Source organism: Manacus candei, unplaced genomic scaffold, assembly GCF_025592945.1.
Source record: "Manacus candei isolate 608988 ecotype Guabito, Panama unplaced genomic scaffold, ASM2559294v1 h1tg000002l, whole genome shotgun sequence".
NCBI lineage: Eukaryota > Metazoa > Chordata > Aves > Passeriformes > Pipridae > Manacus > Manacus candei.
This window is the reverse complement of record NW_026138050.1, coordinates 11,698,069-11,717,850: the sequence shown is the minus strand read 5'-3', so window position 1 is coordinate 11,717,850 and position 19,782 is coordinate 11,698,069. Positions and strand designations below refer to the sequence as shown.

Here is a 19,782-nt window from a genome sequence, read left to right as displayed (position 1 = left end):
GTAGGTTCAAGTCAAGTAGGAGGATTTGAAAATGAGCTACTTCTTGCTGCCAGGCTGTCCTATGTTGTGATGTGTGACAAGCCTTTGTATCTAAAGGCTTGTGTTCTCTTACAGACTTCATCCTGCTGTTGTTGCACTCATCCTGACCCTGACTCTCTGTGTCCTGCACATCTGTGCTGGAAGGTGGTGCATTAACAGAATAAAGGGTCCTCCTGAAAAATAACAGCCTCTTCAGGCTGCCAGCAGGGCAGTCAGCTGTGTCAGTATAGCACCTTGCCTCAGAGAAGGTTTCTCCCAGCAGATGGCACACAGAATTTCTTTAACAACACCAGAACCCAAATGCAGTAACAAAATATCTACATATATGTGTGTGTGTTTACAGATTGCTTGCCTAAGCCAGCAGGAGATAAGAAGGAATATCCCTTGCTTCTTCAGCAAAGTGAGTGTATTCTCTAAGCTTCTTGAGCAAATATTCAAAGGGAATGCTCATCAGATAGTGATGAGTAAGGTGTTAATAATAATTAAAAAGTAACATAACTCCTGCCTCAAAGATGAGTAGAAGTACATATAATGAATTAGGCAAGAAAGTTAACAGGGAGTTGGACAGAAGATACCATGAGAAAAGTAAAGTTTACAGCTCTTAAATGGCCTTACTCAGTTCTTGTTCTATGGGTTATCAGTAGCAGGTTTACATTGGAGATTGATCAGAAGGGACACCAAGAAATTATCTGCTCTATTTTCCCCTCAAAGCAGAATCACGTTCACCTGAGAATCTTGATGAGTGTTCTCATCACAGACATCCTGTATTTCTCCCAGTAATCTGTTCTAGTGCTTCGTTATCCTTTCTGATACAAATGGCTTACTGCCATCTTAATGGCTAAACTGCCATCTTCTTTGCAATTTTGGACCATTAAATCTTTCTTACTGTAATAAACTGACAGATGTGAGGGTTCTGTGCAGGATAAGTGGTGATAAAGAGGCATAGATGGCCCAGTCTTGAGTGATGTCTGCAGGAACAGAAAGGTCCTGTAACATCATCTGCAAATTTGTTTTTTGCAGCAAAAAGAACAGCTCCAGATGCTCAAAGAAAACCAAGACCGTGCATGAGACCTAGAATTCTGTGAGATGAGAGTCCAGGTACAGTTCAACATGCTTGCAGTAGGTTCTGTTGTGGACCATATACATAATAATATTTATTATTGAGTAGGAGTTTCAAGGGTAGTTTTGTGTCTGCTGTAGATGAACTAAGCAGTGACTGAGCAGAAGGGCTCGTTATTGCTTGTAGGGAAACTATTGCTAAGCTTCATCCTGGTCAGCAGTCCCACTCCCACACTGCAGAGAGAGCTGATTGTTGATGTCTTCAGAGAGGATGGAATCCTGGCTAGAGATTTACTGATGGATCAGCTCTGCTATGAACTTAATCTCACCCAGTTCTGGCCTGTGTCAATGGTAGGGACATGCACGGGGCTGGGGAGGAGGATTCATGTGCCATGTCACTGCTGTGTGCAGTGCATCGAGCGCTACAAGCCCCTTCTGCCCACGAGAAAAACACGTTTGTTCTAGGTCGGGCTTAAACGTTGACGAAGGCTTGGGTTTTAAATTTGGAGTTTGACATCCTACTAAGGTCAATTTGAATTTCTAATGTGAGTTAGAAGTCCAAATCAGACTTTTCGTGTTGCTGCGTTTGCTAAATTAACTATCTCCCAAGGGGCACCAGGTAAATAAATACGGGGCATCACGGAGAGGGCAGCGGGTCTAGGTGGAGCTGTAACAGCGCAGCCACAGCTTCCCGTCAGGGTTAGGAAACGGATGCGCGGCGGCGCACGGAGGTGTAGGAAGCGGGGCCGGCCAGGGCAGGGCTGGAAGGCCATTTCCCAAGGGATAACCGGCTGCTCGTGCCCCAGCGGGGCTCATTCCGTGCCCGTGCCCGCCGTGCCCTCAGCGCTCCCTCAGCCCCGCCGGCCCCGCCCCTCTGGGGCGGAGCCCCAGCCGCGCTCTCCCATTGGCCGCGCGGCGCGCGGGGCCGCGGGCGGCGCCGCCGATTGGCTGCGGCGCGAGGGGCCGGGCGGGGGGCGGTGGCGGGGCCGGGGGTCCATCCCAGCGCATCCCAGCGCATCCCAGCCCGGCGGGGCCAGCCCAGCGCATCCCGGACCAGCGCCGCGGAGCGCGGCCGCCGCAGGACACGCAGCAGCCCCGCACCTCCCGGTGAGCGGCGGAACCGCGCGGGGCCGCGGCCGGGGCGCTCGGGAAGGAGGGCTGCCTCCGCCCCGCGGCGCTCCCGGCGCGGCGGGGACCCGCTGCTGCTCCGAGCGGGGCTCCCCGCGGGGCCCCCTCCTCTCTCACTGCCTCCATCCCGCGTTGCCGGGGGAGCCCCTCGCTGATGCCGGTCCCTCGCGGTCCCCAGGGCACCGTGCAGGGAGCAGGGGCCGCAGGGCTGGTGCCGTCCTGCCCGCTCGGGCGTCCCTGCCCTGCCGGGCCGGAGCGCGGTGCTGGATCCCGGCAGCCGTCCCGGGGGACCGCGGAGCGCAGGAGGGGTTGTTGTTTTCCCCGGGTGTTTGGCCGCAGCAGGAGGCGGGTTCGTGATGCTCTGTGCCCGGGCAGCGGGTGGGCCCCGGCACGGACCTGCGGCAGGGAAAGGGGGGAAAAGGAAGGCGAGGGCACAAAACCCGTGAGAAAACCAGCTGCGTACGCGGGGAGAGCGGGGCTGACTCTGCGTGCAGCTGTCGCCTGGCTGAGGTGCTGCAGGCAGCTGAGTAATGGTGTTAGTGGAGGCCTGGTGCTGCACCTCAGCTGAGGTTCTTTTCGGTCTCCTGTTCTCCAGCTGGGGCTTGCTCAGGCTTTGCCTTGAGACATCCCTGGTTTCACTTCCCTTGCCGTCGTTTGTGCTTAAAGCAGCGTGGGGCTGTTCAGCCAGAGCTTTGCCTTTTCCCAGCTTGGCTTTTGCCTCTGTGATTCCCCTTCTCTGTTTATGGAATATAGTGAAGGGAACGATGCACAGAGAAACGGAATTGCTGTGGGAGATTTCCGAGTAATTTTGTAATCAGTAATGAATGGTGCTGGATTTTGCCCTCCAGTTCAAAGGCACACATGATGGGTGTGGGTTCTTAGAAGGATCTTTGCTCCTATCGTTTGGCACAAGGAATTTGATAAAGGTTGAAAACCAACTGGTATAAAAGAGTTACCTTCTGGAAGCTCTACAGGAAGGAAATTACCTATTGAATCCTGTTACAATCTGGTTGTTGTGTTATAAATTGATTTGGTATTTTTGCAGTTCTTGTTGCATTGTTTTGTTGGGTTTTTTTACTGTAATTGTTTTCACTGTAATGCCAATATTGGGCAAATTGTGTCTGGGAGGCAGTCTGTCTTCTCTGACTGGAGTTACAAGTGCCGGCTTGGAGGTCACTGATGGGTCATAGCTCACCATACTGAAGCACAGCAAAGGGGTAATATCTGGATCTTGTAGTGTTTCTCATCCTTAGTGTTTAAAGCACTTCTCAGTGAGATCAATGTCACTGGAGTGACTGTACAGATGGGGAAACTGGAATAGATACAGGGAAAGAAAGCTGTTACTGCAAGTTACCTGCTGGGTAGCCTTTTGGGCTCAGAATCAGTGTTCAGGTGTTCTGTGTCTGCAGTCTGTCTGTGTGGTACCTCTTGGACAATCTGGAGTGCAGAAGACAGTGATGCAGACATCTGCAGATAAAGGAGAGCTCAGTCTGTAAATGTACGGTGTTATGAGATGAGCTGACCCTTGTAAAATGCGTGGGGGAAAATGCAATAAAACTGTTCTATGCGTCTTTTATTAGACCTTTAGTCTTCTGATGAATAACAGCCTTAGAGGAATACTGTACTGTGAGATGTCTTGTGCATTCAGACACAAAATAAACTGAAATAAGTAGATAAAATTGGATATTTATGCCCAGGAGGCAGTAAGCAAGCACAGCATGCAAATAAACACCAAGCAAATCAGAAGGTGTCCTGCTGACAGCTGTGCTGTCATTGGGAAAGGAGAACATCCTGATCTGGATTCTTTCAGAAGCAGACAGGAATTCAGATGCTTGCCAGCCATGTGTGTACACACTCAAACCAGCTCTTGCTGCCCCTTAGAGTTCTCCAGGTGATTCCCCTTGCCCTGTCTGGTTGGTGTGGTGCTTGACAGCAAAGCTTGAGAGCAGTTTATACCATGCCTTGTGTCCCCCCCAGGTGCAGTGGGCAGCAGCCCAGCAGTAGGTGCCTGTGTGTGCAGGTTCAGCTGCACAGATCACAGCCCTGCCAGGTGGGACAGGGACAGCTCCTGCCCCAGTGCTCTGAGTGCTGGGCCTGGATGAAAGCAGCTCAGGTCACCTCATGCATGACATGTGCCTCTACTGCTGCTTAACTTTGTACTTTCAGTGATTGTAACATTGAGGGTCACAGAATGAGGAAGGTGTCACAGCTGTTCCAGGACCAATTGGATCTGGTTCTTGGCTTCCTAGCTTCGTTTTATGACTTCTGGGATTGAGAGTCTATTCCAGAATTGCTTTAAAAATTGTTTAGCTGTTTCAAGCACAAATTAAACTCCCTTTCTTTCTTGTCCAAATGAAGACAGCTTGTGGAAGTGTCTCAGAAAAGGGCTGTTGAGTGGTGATACAAGTATATCCTATATGAACAATTTAGCATTCAATGTTGTATCTCTGTTGCAAAGATACAACCCAATTGTATCTTTAAATCTTACTGGATTGGCTGTATACCAGAAACTTTAGATCAAATGGGGACTCTGAACTCGGATGAATCTCCTTTGCTCTTGGCTTTGCCTTTGTGAGCAGGGAGGAGAAAGGAATAGATCTTGATGGAGTAATTCTCACATTTCTTGTAAGACGTAGAATTCTCCTCTTTACAATTTTCAAAGACCATTTTATGCCTCCTTGTATGTGGCAACTTCTCCATCTCTGCGCACCATTTCTGTTCAAGGAGGCTTTTCTGGTAGTGCCTGCTCTTCTTTTACAGTTCTTTATAAGCTCTTAAGAGTTTTTCAGGCATAATGGTAAGTCTGAATCAAATAGTGAGGTATCTTATCCCATTTGAAAGAGTAAGTAATAGAAAGGGGCTGGATTCCATCAGAAGAAAAGCAGCTGGTACTGATGTGTGGGGAGCTGTGAAAGCACAGGTAAGTGATGCAAAAATGACACATCAGGAGCACTGCAGCTGAAAAGATTGGGAATCCACCACACAGATAATTATCACTGTGGGCCTGTTGCCTATGGAAGGATGGATATGCTTTAAAAGTTATGTAACAGATTTATTTTTCCGGGGGCTGAAAACACCCTGTTCTTGTTCCAGACTGATCTGCTTTCAAATTTCTTTTCTTTATGTACAGAAGAGGTTGCCTTAGGGGTCAGAGCTGCTACCAACTAAAAGCAGTTAATTCTCCCAGCCCTGAAAGCCATCCATCTCTGTCCCCTCTTGGTTTCTGAATTTTGGGATCTGTTTTATCAGATCACAGTCCTGTTGTCTGAAATTACAGTTATGGGCCAGGAAAACAGAGACAGTGATATTTTCTCAGTCATATGGTGTTTGTGCAAAACCAGCAGTATTCTGGGGGTTTTCCAAAGCATGCGAAGTGTATAAAACAGAGAATACTGTTGTAAACTATTTCTGTGGCTTTCAGGCTCTCCTCTGATCTGTGGGACTAGGATTCTGTACTGCAGCCTTGTATTAGATTGTTTGTACTTTCACAAAATATCTTACTTTCCTTTCACAAAATATTTTTATTTTCCCGTAGTTAGCCAGTACTAGAAATTTAGCAGAAGAATGAGGTAGGAACCTTGCTTATGTGTTGCAGAAAAAGGTTGTCTCTCTTGTTGTGCAGTGGAGGAACATCTACTTTTGAGAAAGCACTAAAGCCACTCAAGTACTGCCTTTAGTAAGAGAATGCTGACAGCTTGAAGAAATATGAACTTAGTTCTTCATACTTAAGCAATGCCCCTTTGTATTGTCTGCCATTATTTTAGTGAACCTCAATTTTAATGGAGGAAATAAAATATTTGTGTAGATGAGGGCTTATATTGTATCAAACTTTTATTTGGGGCACTGTCTGAAGGGAGTATACTATATAATATTCTGTGCCAAGGTGTAAGGCACTTTAAAGGCAATAAAGCTTCAGACTTGGTGAGTTTCCCGTTTAGATTTTATGATTTTGCTGAAATGCAACTTGGCATTGGCAGAGAGTGTTTGCCTTCTTGTGATTCTTGTGAAACTTGGTAGTCTAAACACTAAAATCTAATTCTGATGGTGTTTCTGGAGGTAGTACTGCAGCTTGCTAAAGGATTAATCTAAAAAAGTCAGTATGTCTCAAGTGCATTCCAGGTGACAGGATGAAGTGCCAAACTTACTAGTTTAGTGTACAGCTGTAATTCTGAGAGTAAAACAACTTCTAAACCTGTCTCCAGCTTTCCTTATCTCAAACACTTTAAAATATCCCTTATTCCCGAATGAATTTCCCTTGCCATCTCCAAACAAAGTTCAGTTTTAATTTTACAAATGAAAATACATTGCTAAAAAAATTCCTAAGTAACACAGAATTATATATGGGTGCAACAGTTGCAAAACAATGTCCTCAAAATGCCTGAAGTTTGAAACCTGGTGTACCTTGAAAATTGGCTGGATAACAGCAAAGAGACTGAGCAATCCTTACCTGGCACCTGCTGAAATACACTGGTGGAATCCTTGGCCTGTTTGGGATATGACAACATGCCCTTTCCTAGCCCAGCTTGGCAGGCACGGGCTGGTGTTGGAAGTGTCCACACAAGGGCAATAGTGCTGGGAGTGCATCCCTGAGATGCTGCCTTCCCAGCAGGAAGCTGTCCCTTTGCCTCAGGAGGAGACTGCTGTTGTGGGAGAAACCTGCATGTGCTTCCTTTGGTGTGTAGCACATTCCTATTTTGTGCTGACTCCCTTTTTGCTGGGTCAGCAGAGATTTGGGTTCAGGTTCCCGTGTCAAGGTCTGCTCTCTGTTCCCCACTGATGGTGCCGCTTTCCCAGCTGTACCAGCCATGTTTGGGAGCTTGGATACATGGATCACCATGTCTTTCTCACACTTCCTTTCATCTCTTTTGTCATCTGCATGTCACAAGCACCAGATTTTCTCTCCTGAAGCCTTTTGCCTGCCCGCAGTATCAGCGTGATTTACTCTCCCTTTCCACCAGTCCTCCCACACAGCTTTCCAGCCCTTGTGTTTATGGTGTCTCAGATCTGTTTCAAGGACTCTTAATCCTACCTGTCAGCTCTAAAAACAAATCCTTTTGTCTAGAAGACCATTATAGCTCTGTGGGAGGCACAGCAGAACATAAACTGGCCTGGTGGGTAAAAGACCCTCATGTGGAAAGGGAGACTGGAAGGGGGATAGAATAAATTTAGGGAAGCAGTGAGGAGTGGTGCTGTCCTGCCTGCTGGGAGCTCAGCCTGGAGCACACAGGTTACCTGTGGGTCAGCTGGATGGCTAGAAAGCACTGTGATGTGTTTATGGGAAAAGTGGAAAGGTGTTACCAAGGTGTGGATTGCCAGCACAAGGTTTTCTTTCTAGTTGTTTGTTGGGGTATTGGGTTTTTTTCATGGCTTTTTTTTTTTTCCCTCCCCTCCCCTTGTAGCCTTGGTTTCATCACTGGTTTCTCACAGAACAGAACAGTGGGTGCTGGGAGAAGATATAAATTAGTGATGATGTTTTCATGATGTCCTATTTTTGATGTTTGGCTCAATTTTAAAGTATCCAGCTTCCATCTGTAAGCCTCGTACTGGGCAAAGCACAAGGCAGCAAGTTCCTTATGGAAATCTGTACCCAGTGCTGGATGATTTCATGCTAGCTTTGTAGCCTGTAGTCTTGGTATTAAATCAACCCTTCCTCTTCCTCCCCAGCAGATGAACAACCCTACAGATTTTTTCACAAGAGATGTCACCTCTTGCCCTTCCAGCAGTTTTCCTTTCTCAATGAAGCGATGTGAGAATGTAGACTTACAGAGGCCACTGAGGAAAAGAGGGAAAAAATTGGTTTGCAGGGAAAGGAAATAATAATATCCCTCATTTTGTAACTCATCAAGCTCAATCTTGATTAAAGACTATGAGCATCACCACAGCATGCCAATTTTGACTGCCTCTTTTAATGAAAGATGGAGTGTGTGGAGGTTCTTGGCAGCATCCCTTGACAGCAAACAACTGAAATCAACTCATATGTTTTGATTGGTCTGGCAGTAATACAAAAATGTGAATAAATAACGTAAATAACATGAAAATTGAGTATTTTAAATAAGCTTGGTGTAAGCTATTAGCAGTCATATTTTTTCTGTTTGTATTGTGTTTCCTGCCAATCTGTCTGTCCTCTTCATGTCAGGTATCAAATAATGGGAACCAACCATCTTGTTCCTCTCTGACATCTCTCTTTCCACATCTGTCATGAATGACATACTTTTCACCAGGTGCTTGCTTGATACTAGTCTTGTGATGTACACCCAAAAAAATCAGGACACTGGGAGTAGGATGGAGGGAGCAAGTTTGGATTAAAGCATTTTTTAACAGCTCACTGTATAAATCTGATTATATAAACGATGGCCTCAGTGGGAATTGGAGAACGTGGCAGGTTAAAAAGCTGTTAGAAACCAAACCAAACTGCTCTGGCATAACGGGACAGATTTCAGGCATAAGATGCTTCATGGCAACAGGCCAGAGCTTAATCCTGCCACAGGATGCTGTGGACAGGCTGGAGGCCTTGACTCCTCCATCCTTGACAACTGCATCACTTCAGGAAAAGCTGAGCACAAGGACAGTGATGGCAGGTCCCCCATGACAGGTGTGAGGGATGTGGTTTTCCTCTAGGGACCATCTACAGGTGTGGGATGTGTTTTACCTGGATGGACTGTGCTGCAGGGTGAGGGATGTGTTTTACCTGTATGGGCTGTGCTGCCATTCACTGCTGTGTTCTCTCCTCTCAGCTCCAGTATAAAGCAAACCTTGTTTTTTGCTCCACAGCTATTGCTGCAATGCAGCTTCCTGGAGAGAGAAGTAGGATTACACAATCAGAGTGTGCTGGTGGAGGTAGCAAAGCAGAGGATGTGCTGGGCTCTGATGAACTCCACACTCCTTGTTTTTAGGGCAGTTTTACCAGGTAATGAGTTACAGGGGTGAAAATCTTCAATTTGTTCCATGGTTTGGGCTCTGGGTGTTGTGAGGGGCTGCTGTATCTGCTGTAACATGATGCTTCTGCCCTGGGTACTGTGAAAAACAGCTGAAGACAAGCAGAAGAAAAGCTAGTTGGTGTTAAAAGGCAAATAAAGACAATGACAAGCAGTGCTGGGGCTGGATTCAGGATGTTATGGAACCTTTGACTAGGAAGGATTTTACTGATTCCAGCAACAATCTGTGTGTCGCTGTGTGTAGCTGACAAATCTTGTCCTTTTTTTCTTTCAATAATGAAATCCAAAATTCCAGTTCCTTTTGGCAGTAACAGGAGATCAGTTACTACTTGCTTAATTTCTCATCGGTAATATTCTTTTTTCTTGTCCAAGAAGGTGATTGGAAAACACCTCTTCTGATGTAGGCTGTAAGATTCCTGCTGTTAATTTATTCATAAAAATTGGACCATTACCAGATTGTGTATGAATTTAGAGTTTGTAGTTTTACTTCTCCATAGATTTTGGTGTAATGGGACTTTGTTAGATCAAAATGGTGGGACTGATGATGACCTTGGGTTCCATAGGTAGGTGATGTTTCAACAGTGAGTCAAGTGTGGTGGCTACTCTGGATGGAGCTCTCCTTCCTCACAGTGCTCAGCTGTCTCCTTTCACTGGCATACCTCGTTTTCTCTGAGCTCAACTTGTGACTACACTGAACACTGTGAAGGGTTTGGTGATATTTCTTTTCCAGATTAGGAATCTCTCTAGTGTGGATGGGAGACTGAGCCATGCAGGTGACAGGAGAGCTGGATGAAAGTGGAATTCTTCAGAAAAGAGGCCAAGAAGGTGCTACTACCCCTGCAAACCCAAGGTTGGTAAAGTCACACAGTACATAATTTCTGGATGCAATGCTTGCAGAAAGTGCAATTTATTTATTTATTTTCCAGAAAATGGGCAGAGAAAATCAGCTTCCAGAGTGATCTGATAAATGATAGGAAACGGCTCACAGCTCCAGATTTATTGTTCCAAATAGAAAAGAGAGGAGAAAGGGACTGTTTGTTACATCTGGTCAAAATCCACATGCAGCCTTGCATAACTGATCCTCTGCTCTGGCTGGTGAGCAAGATTTGCAGGCTTGCAGCCACATTCTTCTCATCTGTTGCGAAACTCCAGCCTCTGATTATCTCTTTCAGCTACTGTCACTAGTTAACAGCAAAGAGGGAAAAGGGGCAGCTTAAGATAATTCTGACTCTGCGTTCTAAAGGCTGACAAAGCACGTGATGTTGTATCTTCTGTAAAGAATTATCTGACCACTGATAAATCCTGCAGTTGCATCCATTTGGTGAAACTGATTTTAGGAAGAAGAAAAGTTTGCCGTTTTTCTGAGCCCCTATGACAGTGAGAGGTTAAGCACCAGTGAGGGCAGTGCTCTGAAGGGAAGCACTCGCTGTCCCACTGTGCTGGTGCTGCTCACTTTCATGAGCTACCCTTAGGAAGATAAACATTTCCCACAAGAGGTTTTTGTTAAATAAATAAACAAGCTGTTTAACCTAACTACCGGCTCCTTATTCCGTACTGACTGTGTTCATCCTGGAGTAACTTCAGGGAGCTGCTTAAAATTACACCAACAATAGACTGTCCTTGATCTTATTTTACTGCAGCAGCCATTCTTAGTGTTTATTAGTGCCTTTGTGGCAGTATTGTCATTACAAGGGCAGGCTGGTTGACAGTGCCAAAAGAGGGGGTGGCTGCACCCCATACCACTGCACCAGTAAATGCTTTTCTCTGCCCCTGGTCCAGTATTTTTGGGGTATTTGACAGAAAGCACCATTTCCTACCTGTCCCACCATTCTAAGGCTGGTGGTCTTGCCAGCTGAGTTGTTACTTCACATTCATCTTTACAGCCAAGGGATACTTCTTTGTAGCACCCATGGATGTGCCTTATGGGATATTTGGGGAGCTGCAGGATGTCCAGTGTCCCTCTTGGCTGCTGGAAATGGATAGAGCCAGCACAGAGCTGCTCTGAAACGCTGGTGCAGGAGCTGAGGTGTGTGGTGACACAGGTCAGTCATGGTGATATGGGTCAGTGGGTGGTGACATGGATGCTGGCTTTGGATACTTTTCACAAGGTTTCAAAACATGCTTGGAGTGTGGGTGCAAGAGAATATTCTGGAGTGGGTCTGCTCCCAAGTCTTTAAAAGTCAGGTTTTTTTCCATTCTTGCTTTTAATGTGTCTCTAGTTCCAGTCCAATGGGCCTTCTCCTTTATTAAATGCAATTAGTAGGTATCTTCTGTGATTTCAGAAGCAGCTAACATAATATCCTGGGCTTTTCTGTTCCCACTCTCAATTTGTGCAGCCTCTCTGAGCATCAGTTACACAAGGATTCCCCCAACAGTTTCTTGGTTCCAGGTCTCTCTTTTCTGGCTCCAGCATCTAAGCTGGACTTGCCCAGCTCATGGTGGAACTTTTATAAAGATTTGTCTAGATCTAGGAGCCTTCCCAAAACTTGCCAATACTTTTTAACTACCTATTCTCATGGAATCTTCATTCTGATGTGATTCATGGCTTTTACATACCAGACTGAAGGAACAGCACTCAGTCTCTTACAAGAGTGGAGGCTGCAGTAGAGATGTACCTCAAAGAGACTTTACCAATTAGTTTAGCCATTAGCACACTTATTAAAGTCTAATTTATCTCCTCAAATTTGTGTCCAGGTATTTAGTACTTGTGTGAAATGTTACAATTAGTTTTGTCAAACAGGCAATATATAAAAAATAAATAAGTGCAGTTTATGCAGCAGCCTTATGGATTTTTCCCTAGTGAGTAACTTTCAGATTTTGGGAACCTTCAGTGTGTCTCCCAGTTACCAGTTTTTCTACCTTGCCTTTAATTCAGCAGAGTGCTTTTAGCTCATTCACAACTCTATTTTTTTTGAATGAGCCCAGCAAAGGAAGAGGGACCACTTGAGAAATACATATCTTGCTGAATCAGGTTGGCACTAGTTTCTTTCTCCATCTGGAGCCCAAAAATAATTTTCTAAACATACTAGGGAACTTAGTCACAGAGTGTTTTTAACACTGTGTAGGTAACTGTCTTCTAAACTGTTTTGAAAGCAGCCCAACTGCTGTTCTTTTTTACCTATTGCCTGAATTAACAGGCAGTAATAGGACTTTTGAATAGTAGAATTTCATAGTAATTGTGCTTGAATCCTGTATCCCTTTCCTTCTTCTGAATGTGAAGTTCTGATGTTCAGTGGGAATTAAAGCAGTTGACATCTGAAGGCCAGAGGGGGGTGATCCCCCTCTCCCTGTGTCAGTGTAAGTTGTTCTAGTCCCTGGTTAGTGGGTGGTGTGGGTGCAGCTCAGGTGTGCCCTCACACACTCACAATCTCTGACTTTTTTAATCAGGGCATCTGCCCACCAAATGAAATCCCTGGAGTCAGTGGTATTGATTGTGGTGAATTCCACTCATGAACTCTGTTCAGGAGGCTTTTTACTTCTTTTACAAAGGAAAAACTGCCTCTGTACACTGAGTGTAGTGTTATTGGATGTGCTAGGGCAGGAAGCAGTCTTCTAACCAGTTACAGGTTGGAAAAGCTGCAGTGTGATGGGTTTCCTGCAAAGCTAAGCAATCACAGTTGTCCCTTTTATTTTCTGTTTTGCCTTTCATGGAAATCCTCTTTGGCCAAATAAGACTCTTATCCTTCTGCCTCCAAATCGTTTGCTCAGATTTTTATAATTAACTTGGGGTCAACATTCTTATAGTCTTACTTTGTTTCCTTCAACTGCATTGAAATATTGTTTAATATATCTTAAACTGAACCTGGTAATTACTGCTCACAGTACCTAAAACTTGATCTGACACTCCAGTTTGTGCTTTATTTTTTCTCCAAACACAACAAGCTCTTAAGAGGGCTGTTGCTTTTTCTCTTCATGCAAGTTTGGGGTCCTGAGACCCTGCTGTTGAGTCTTGTGGCAATTCTGTTTTTTGAAGAGGACTAGGACTTGGTGCTGAGTATCCTGGTGTGCCTTGCCTTCTGCTTTGGGATACTGATGTGTTTTGTTCCCATTTTTTGCAGGAGTATATGACATTTAGGATTTTGACATCTTGTCTCTACCTTGGAGCTGCTATTTCTGGATACTGAATTCTTCTCAAGTACTGTAGCTGTGTTGCTTTAAATGCTTTGTTTTTCCAAACAAATTCTTTCTGGAGTGTGAGGTGGGGGTTAAGGAGGGCTGTAGAATTGCTTCTGGAGGAATTTGCCATTATTTGCAGTGAAATGCAGCAGTTGATAACATAGTTACACCTGCCAATATTTTCCATAAAAACAAAATATCCTTTATATTTACCTTGTGCTTTTACTTGGCCTTGTGGACCAGCCTGGCCAAAATCTGATCCCCATTTTGCCTTGTAGTGTCATACTGTATTTCAGGAGGATGTACGTAGTATTGATACAGAAAAATATATCTAACAATGGAAAGTCATGCTTTTGGTTCTGCTGAAGCTGGAGATTACTTTCTACCAATGAAGGATTGTGTAATGGGTCTTCCTCTGACAGCTGCATATCAGTGCAGAAAGTGTACTTACTGTGGGTGGTTGGCCACATCCTTTCTGATGGCAGACTGTTCAAGTAGATCTCATTACCAATATTCTCTTGATTAATCAAGTGGAAGTCCATGGGGTTTTTTTGTTACAGTCCACAGTTTTGTGGACTCTACATTTTTAATACATCTTAAAGAAGTTTTTTGTAATTATAGTTGCTTAAAATCACTGACATGGGACTTCTAAGTTTTTTTGCCCTGCAACAGGGCTTGCACAGACTCATTGTCATCCTTTTTGTGCATCCAGCCTTCCAGGCAGGGTAATTATGGATATAGAGGGGCTGTGCTGGGAGCAGAGGGGCTGAAAAATAACTTAGGCTCTGCCTAGGAGGTGGTAGTTTGGTGTCGAGCCATTTGTTGCAAGGATTAAAGCAAAAAAAAATCCACTACACATAAAAGTCTACAACTGAATTACTGTCTCTGGGGGATGAGTTTCCAGGCAGTTGGACATGACATGGCTTAGCATGATGGGGCACGATGCTGGCTGGAGTCTCTGGGTAATGTTACCATATAAATTGTTAGCACTTAGCAGTAAGGAGTACTTTTCATTCAACATAATTTTGTTTAATGAATTTAGCTTCACATCATCTAAAGCAGCACTCAGCAGAGGCACAAGAATTTCGTTGTCATACCTCAGTCTCCCCAGAGTGCATCCTTTGGAGCTGTGATCCTGATTATTCACTGAAGAAGTGTGGTAATAAATCACTGATACAAGGCACTGCTGTTGGATCCAGTGTTTTATGCACTGTAAGTACCTACAACTGTTCTAAGTCCTTCCTCCTCTGCTTTGTAGTGTGTCCCTGCATTAACCATCTGTTAATGCACTTTTTGTGGTAGATTAGCTGGTTAACAGGTTCAGTTTAGAGGCAGCAGTTTGTTCTAATGACTGGTAACCAGCACAGACCAGTTTAAATATGTCATTTGCAGTCAGATTTTGAACTATGAAGAAGGTGAGGGATCAGCTTCAGTCCTTATTTTGGATCAAATCAACAGCCTGTTACTTAGGAGTAGTATGGGATCTGTCTTATAAACAACTGCAATCTGGGCTTCTTTCTTGGCAGTTGCTACTACTCACATGGGATCCCAGGCTACAGTCCTACAGTGAAGAAGGGTACCAGAACAGGATTAGCCACATCTGATTCTCTTCCTTGTTGGTGTTAACAGCATTTTCCTTAGCAGTTTGTCTGGATGCTCATCAGTTGTCCATTTCAGGTAGAAAAGCTCTGGAGAAGTACATGGTGACTTTAAACCTTGTACTCCTGCAACGGATGTAAAAGGTTCTGTGGATGCTGGCATTGCATGTGTTGGTGTGTAAACTACCTGTGTCAGGTAATGTTACAGTGGAGAGGCTGCAGGGCGTGTTTGGTCTGCCTGAAGGACTTTCTGTCCCTCCTGGTTCCTGTGTTAGCACAGTAATCAGCACAACATCCACCCCAACCAAACAAATACTGCTGCTGTTAGGGAGAAGGGGAGGAAGAAAGTGTGCTGCTGTAAGAGCATCACAAACTGGAGTCACTCAGTTGCTGGGGACCTTACCTGCTTCCTGGAGGCATTGCATCTTCTGTCCTTCTGATGTCTGTCCTTGCCTCTGCCTGTCTTAGACCCTTCCTTGCGCCTGACTCTGCTTGTGCTGAATGAGGCAGCACAAGTCTGGGGCTCGCTCCAGCTGCTCCCTCACCTGCCCCCTGGCAGCACAGGGGTGCAGGAGCTCCGGTCACAGCCCCTCAGGCAGGCGCCAGACCCTGTGCTTAGGAAAGCATCCTGCCCAAATGTCACATCCCACAGCTGGAGCCTGTGGGAGATAGAGCCCAAAGCAGGACCCGCAGCTCTGATCTCGTGCCTGGCTCCCTGTGGCAGTACAGCTCTGCCTGTTGGGGGGCACGGACCTCCCCCTCCTCTTCTCGAGCCGTTTTAATGCCCTGATTACTGAAGTGGGTAACTCACCACCTCGCTTGTAATAATTACAGATTTCCGCTGTGATTTTTCACTCGTCGGTTGCCACAGCAACCGTGCAGTGCCTCGGCCGAGACGCTGTCACAGGGATTTAAATCTGAAGCAGCTCAGCCTTTTCCTGCGCTCTGGCGCATCTTCCCTCTTGCCCCCCAGCACCATGGCAACCTGGCCATGGATCCAAACCTCGGCCATGGCACCCCGTGCTCGCTTTCCCTGCGTCCCTGGGCCTGAAGGGAGGCTGCTGGTATTCCCCGGGGGTGGCTGCGTCTCCCCATTCCCGTCTCCATCAGCGCGCAGCAGGAGGTGGCGTTGGGATGTGCGCTGGTTGTGCTGCCTGCTCACGACCTGAGGGGAATGAACCAAAGCGTGGTTATTTTATGTGTCCTCGCGTGTCACCCTCGGGATATTTACTAACTAGAGTAAAATCAAGGGGTTTAGGGACAAGACGCGTTCTTCAACTCCCACGATTGTTGAAAGCTAAGGAGCCGTTTCAGACGTTAATGCAGTCTGGCTCTGCGTCTCTGGAATATGTTTTCAGAAACCTGCCAAGGAGGCTTTCAGGTGAACTCGCACTCCCAGGGGTCCGAGCTGACGGGCTACACCCACATGCCAGAGCCAGATGCTCTCGTTTTGAGGCGAGTCGGGTGCTCCCCTGCGCTGGCTGTGGCTGAGCAGGAGCTGGTTTCATTAACCTTCATTAAGTGGGGCATCCCCCGCAGCTCCGCTGCAGGGCTGCAGCTCCGGGCTCCCTCTGGGTGATGCCCGGCCTCGCTGCCGGCAGTCGCGCTCGGGGGCTGGCAGGAGCGGGCAGCGATGTCATTCCTCACGAGTGGAGCCGACAGCAGCTGAGCTGAGCTGAAGGAAAGGAGCGAGCAGCACTTCCAACCAGGGCTGGCTGCGGGGAGTTTGCATCCGAGCGCTGTAAGTGCCTTTGCCGTGCGCGGTGGGGATGGGCACAGAGGGGAATGCGTGTCTGTAGGTGCAGTTGTGTGCCGTGTTACAGTGTCCCTGTCACGGACAAACATGGGGAGCTATTCCCAGTTTGTTTGCTGGATCCCCTTAAAAGAAATCTGCGTGCCTCTGCTTCCTTCTGTCCTCAGCTGGAATGGGGGTCACCTTGAGAAACCAGAGCACACTCTCCGGCTTAAGACGTTTCCCTTGGTTTGGTGCAGGCTGCCTCCAAGTGAGCTATTTTATGCCTTAGGACACAGAAAAAGAAATGGTCCTTTTATTTGGTGCTGTTTTCCTGACCTCTGAGGAGGCAGTGGTAGGATGCTGAGGAATAAAATCTTACAAGAAATAAAACTGAATTTTCTTGGGAACTCCACTTGAGAGTATTTTGCAATACTTGAATTTTTTTTAAACTACAGAATGCTTGTGGAGCAACTAATCTGAAAAGCACGGCTGTGCCATAACCCATTGGGAGCTGGGATGTTTTGGTGTGGGGAAATGTGTGGAAATGAACAGAAATGGTTTGGATATGTTTTTGCTAACTGTATTTAAAATAAGGGATTCAAAATGTGCAGGCTTGAAGTGAAGAGAGGTTCTTATGTGTAGCTCACTGGTAAAGTTCACTGAAATATCAAAGTGCAGGTTTTTTTCAGGGGAAACTATTAAGAAATTACTTAGAAAAATTTAGAATTTTTCAGCTAACATAGGTTCAGTTGTACTTGGTTCTTTACCAGCATTTATGTACCATTATGCTATTTATGTAGGTATTTTTGGCTTCGCTTCTGGAACTTGCCCAGTTTCTAACAGACGCTTTTTCAATCCAATTTTTTCTTTTCCTGAGACAGTATTTCTTTCACAGGGAAGTCATAGGCATGTCTCATCCCACCTTAGCTGTTCCAATAGGTTTTGAATCATAAAGGAGCTGCTCAAAAGTTTAGTGGGTCACCTGAATCCTAGTGTACCACAATCACAGCATTCCTACCTGTTTATATTCATTGGTTTATAGACCAAGAGTCTTTCCTTGGCCCAATATTTGTTGGAGAGAGGGAAAAGAGGGACAACAGCAGAAAGATTTTTGTTCTTTGGTTGGTTTGGGTTTTTTTTTTTGGTTTAGAAAAAAAAAAAAACATATATTCATATCCAACCATCAAACCCTGCCTAGGGGACACAGGAGGAGGAGAACCCGGACACATGAATGTTATGACACTTCTTACTGTAAATAAGTTTTAAAACTTGATGGAAGAACTGAAGGTTTGTGTTCTGGCTTTGCTGTTGGTTCAACACTGACCCGATTGCAGGTCCCATGAGGCAGGTGGGGATTGCTGTGTTATGATGGATTCTAGACAGTACTAACAAGCTGTAGGTGTGAGGTTTCCTTTGCTAAACAAGTACATGTTGTTTTAGGCTTGTGCTGCAGTGTTCAGAGCAGACTGACTGGAATGCCAGCTGCATGTGGAGTGAGAGAAGGGAGCTGTGCAAAAACCCACCAGTTTATTATGCTTTTGTGTGCAATAATTACTGTTTTGTCAAGACTCGAAGGACAAAACCAGTCTTCCTATTTCTGTTCTTCTGAAGACTAGTGGGAGTGTCCAATTCTGTTGGTGTCAATAAGTAAATAGCCAACCCTGAATAACCGACTCTTGAGCTTTACTTGTAACTATGACAACTGTGTCCTTGACAACTTAAGTACAATCATGGAGTTTCCAATTACATCCTGTTCTACACAAAGCCATTAAGATTATTAGAGGTATAAGCAGCCTGTCAGCTTGTGAAGTGGGTTTTTTTTTTTTTGCAAAATCCATTTTGGTGATAGATCCATGTTTCCATTTGCGGGTCCCTGCCGTTGTTTCATGGCTGGTGTTCCTTGGGGAGCTGTGTGCTCTGCAATCACAGGCTCGCCAGGCTGGGGCCTTGGGTTGACCAAGGTGGGGGAAGAGCAGCTTCTTTCTCTTTTCTGTGGCCTCTTATGAGGGTGGTGCCAGGTACTGCTCTTCTTGAAGTCTTCTTGAAGAGGGTTTCAGCTGTGGTTTGTGCTGGGTTGGTATAGATGGAAAATCTAACGCCAGCCTTATATAAACACTAGATGTGAATTTTCTTGCAACTCCCTCTTAACAGGACTTTTCTATTCCTGTGATGATTTGAGATAGCTTTGGTCTAACTATGACTAGAAATTCTTGGTGTTACTCTTACAAACTTCTCCTACAAATGCTGTTATGAGCTAATTCAAATTTGTTTCAGAACTATACCTTGGAAAAAAGCCCTGTTGAAGTAAAAGGACCTGTTGTATTTCATTATGTGCACTCAGGCTTTCATAACTGCATAGTCTATACTGAACTCTTAACTCTGCTCCTGGGACCAAGAGAATTGCAGTTAAACACATCAACATGCATGCAGGCCTCTTTATTTACATTGTTGTTTACTACATTTAATTGGCTGAAGCAGTAAGTCAGGATTTTTAACGTCACCCTGTGCTCTGTCAATAACAACTGGTGAACTCATTCAATTTTTTTCCTGCTTTGATCTGTTGAATGTGGACATTCCCCAGCTCCCCAAGCAGGGTGGGGTGGTTCGTTTTCAAGCAGGCAGTGCTGAAAACGTTGGATCTTTTTGTGCAGGTACCACGATGACATTACATTGCCCCATTCTTCCTCAAATGCAGTCTAAGGAGGGACATAGTTATGTTTAATGCATGACAGCCTAGAACATCTTCCACCTCACTCATATTTCTTTGTGAAATTATGGGGCTGTTTCAGACTTTGGGATCTCCTTGAGCTGGTTTTAGAGGTAAAATACTTGAACTGCATCACCCAAGTCATTAAAGTTGCTTGTTCATGGACACTGCAAAGCAGGACTTACCCCCCTTTTAACACTTCCAGCGCAGATATCTGACTACTGCCAGACTTTTCAACATTGTCCTTTTGTTTTAGTCACAGGAACCACAGCTGACTTGATCTCTCAATTTGCAGTTTCTTCCCCTGTTAAAAGACAGATGCAGAAAGTGCAGTGTCAAAGCACGCTGAGCTGTGAACTGAAGAGCCTTCTCACCTCTTCGAGAGACACCCTCCTTGCAAACTGTCTGTGCCAGCTCACCTCGGGGATGCCAGGGCAGGCTGGGTGTGGAAAGGGTGGGTTTGCA

At 45.6% G+C, this 19,782-nt stretch overlaps 1 protein-coding gene across 3 annotated transcripts in view; it reads left to right on the top strand.

The window, feature by feature from the left end:
* Nucleotides 1-2,087: 2,087 nt before the first annotated feature.
* The window catches only part of ABAT (4-aminobutyrate aminotransferase), a 52,851-nt gene continuing 35,156 nt past the window's right edge, over nucleotides 2,088-19,782 (top strand). The window contains exon 1 of one of the 3 annotated variants that reach the window (XM_051795648.1): nucleotides 2,088-2,205. The gene's annotated coding sequence lies outside the window, so the exon portion shown is untranslated. Of the gene's footprint in view, nucleotides 2,206-9,947; nucleotides 10,012-16,396; nucleotides 16,617-19,782 lie in introns of those variants that run through there. The other 2 variants (XM_051795738.1, XM_051795573.1) reach the window with 2 other exon arrangements.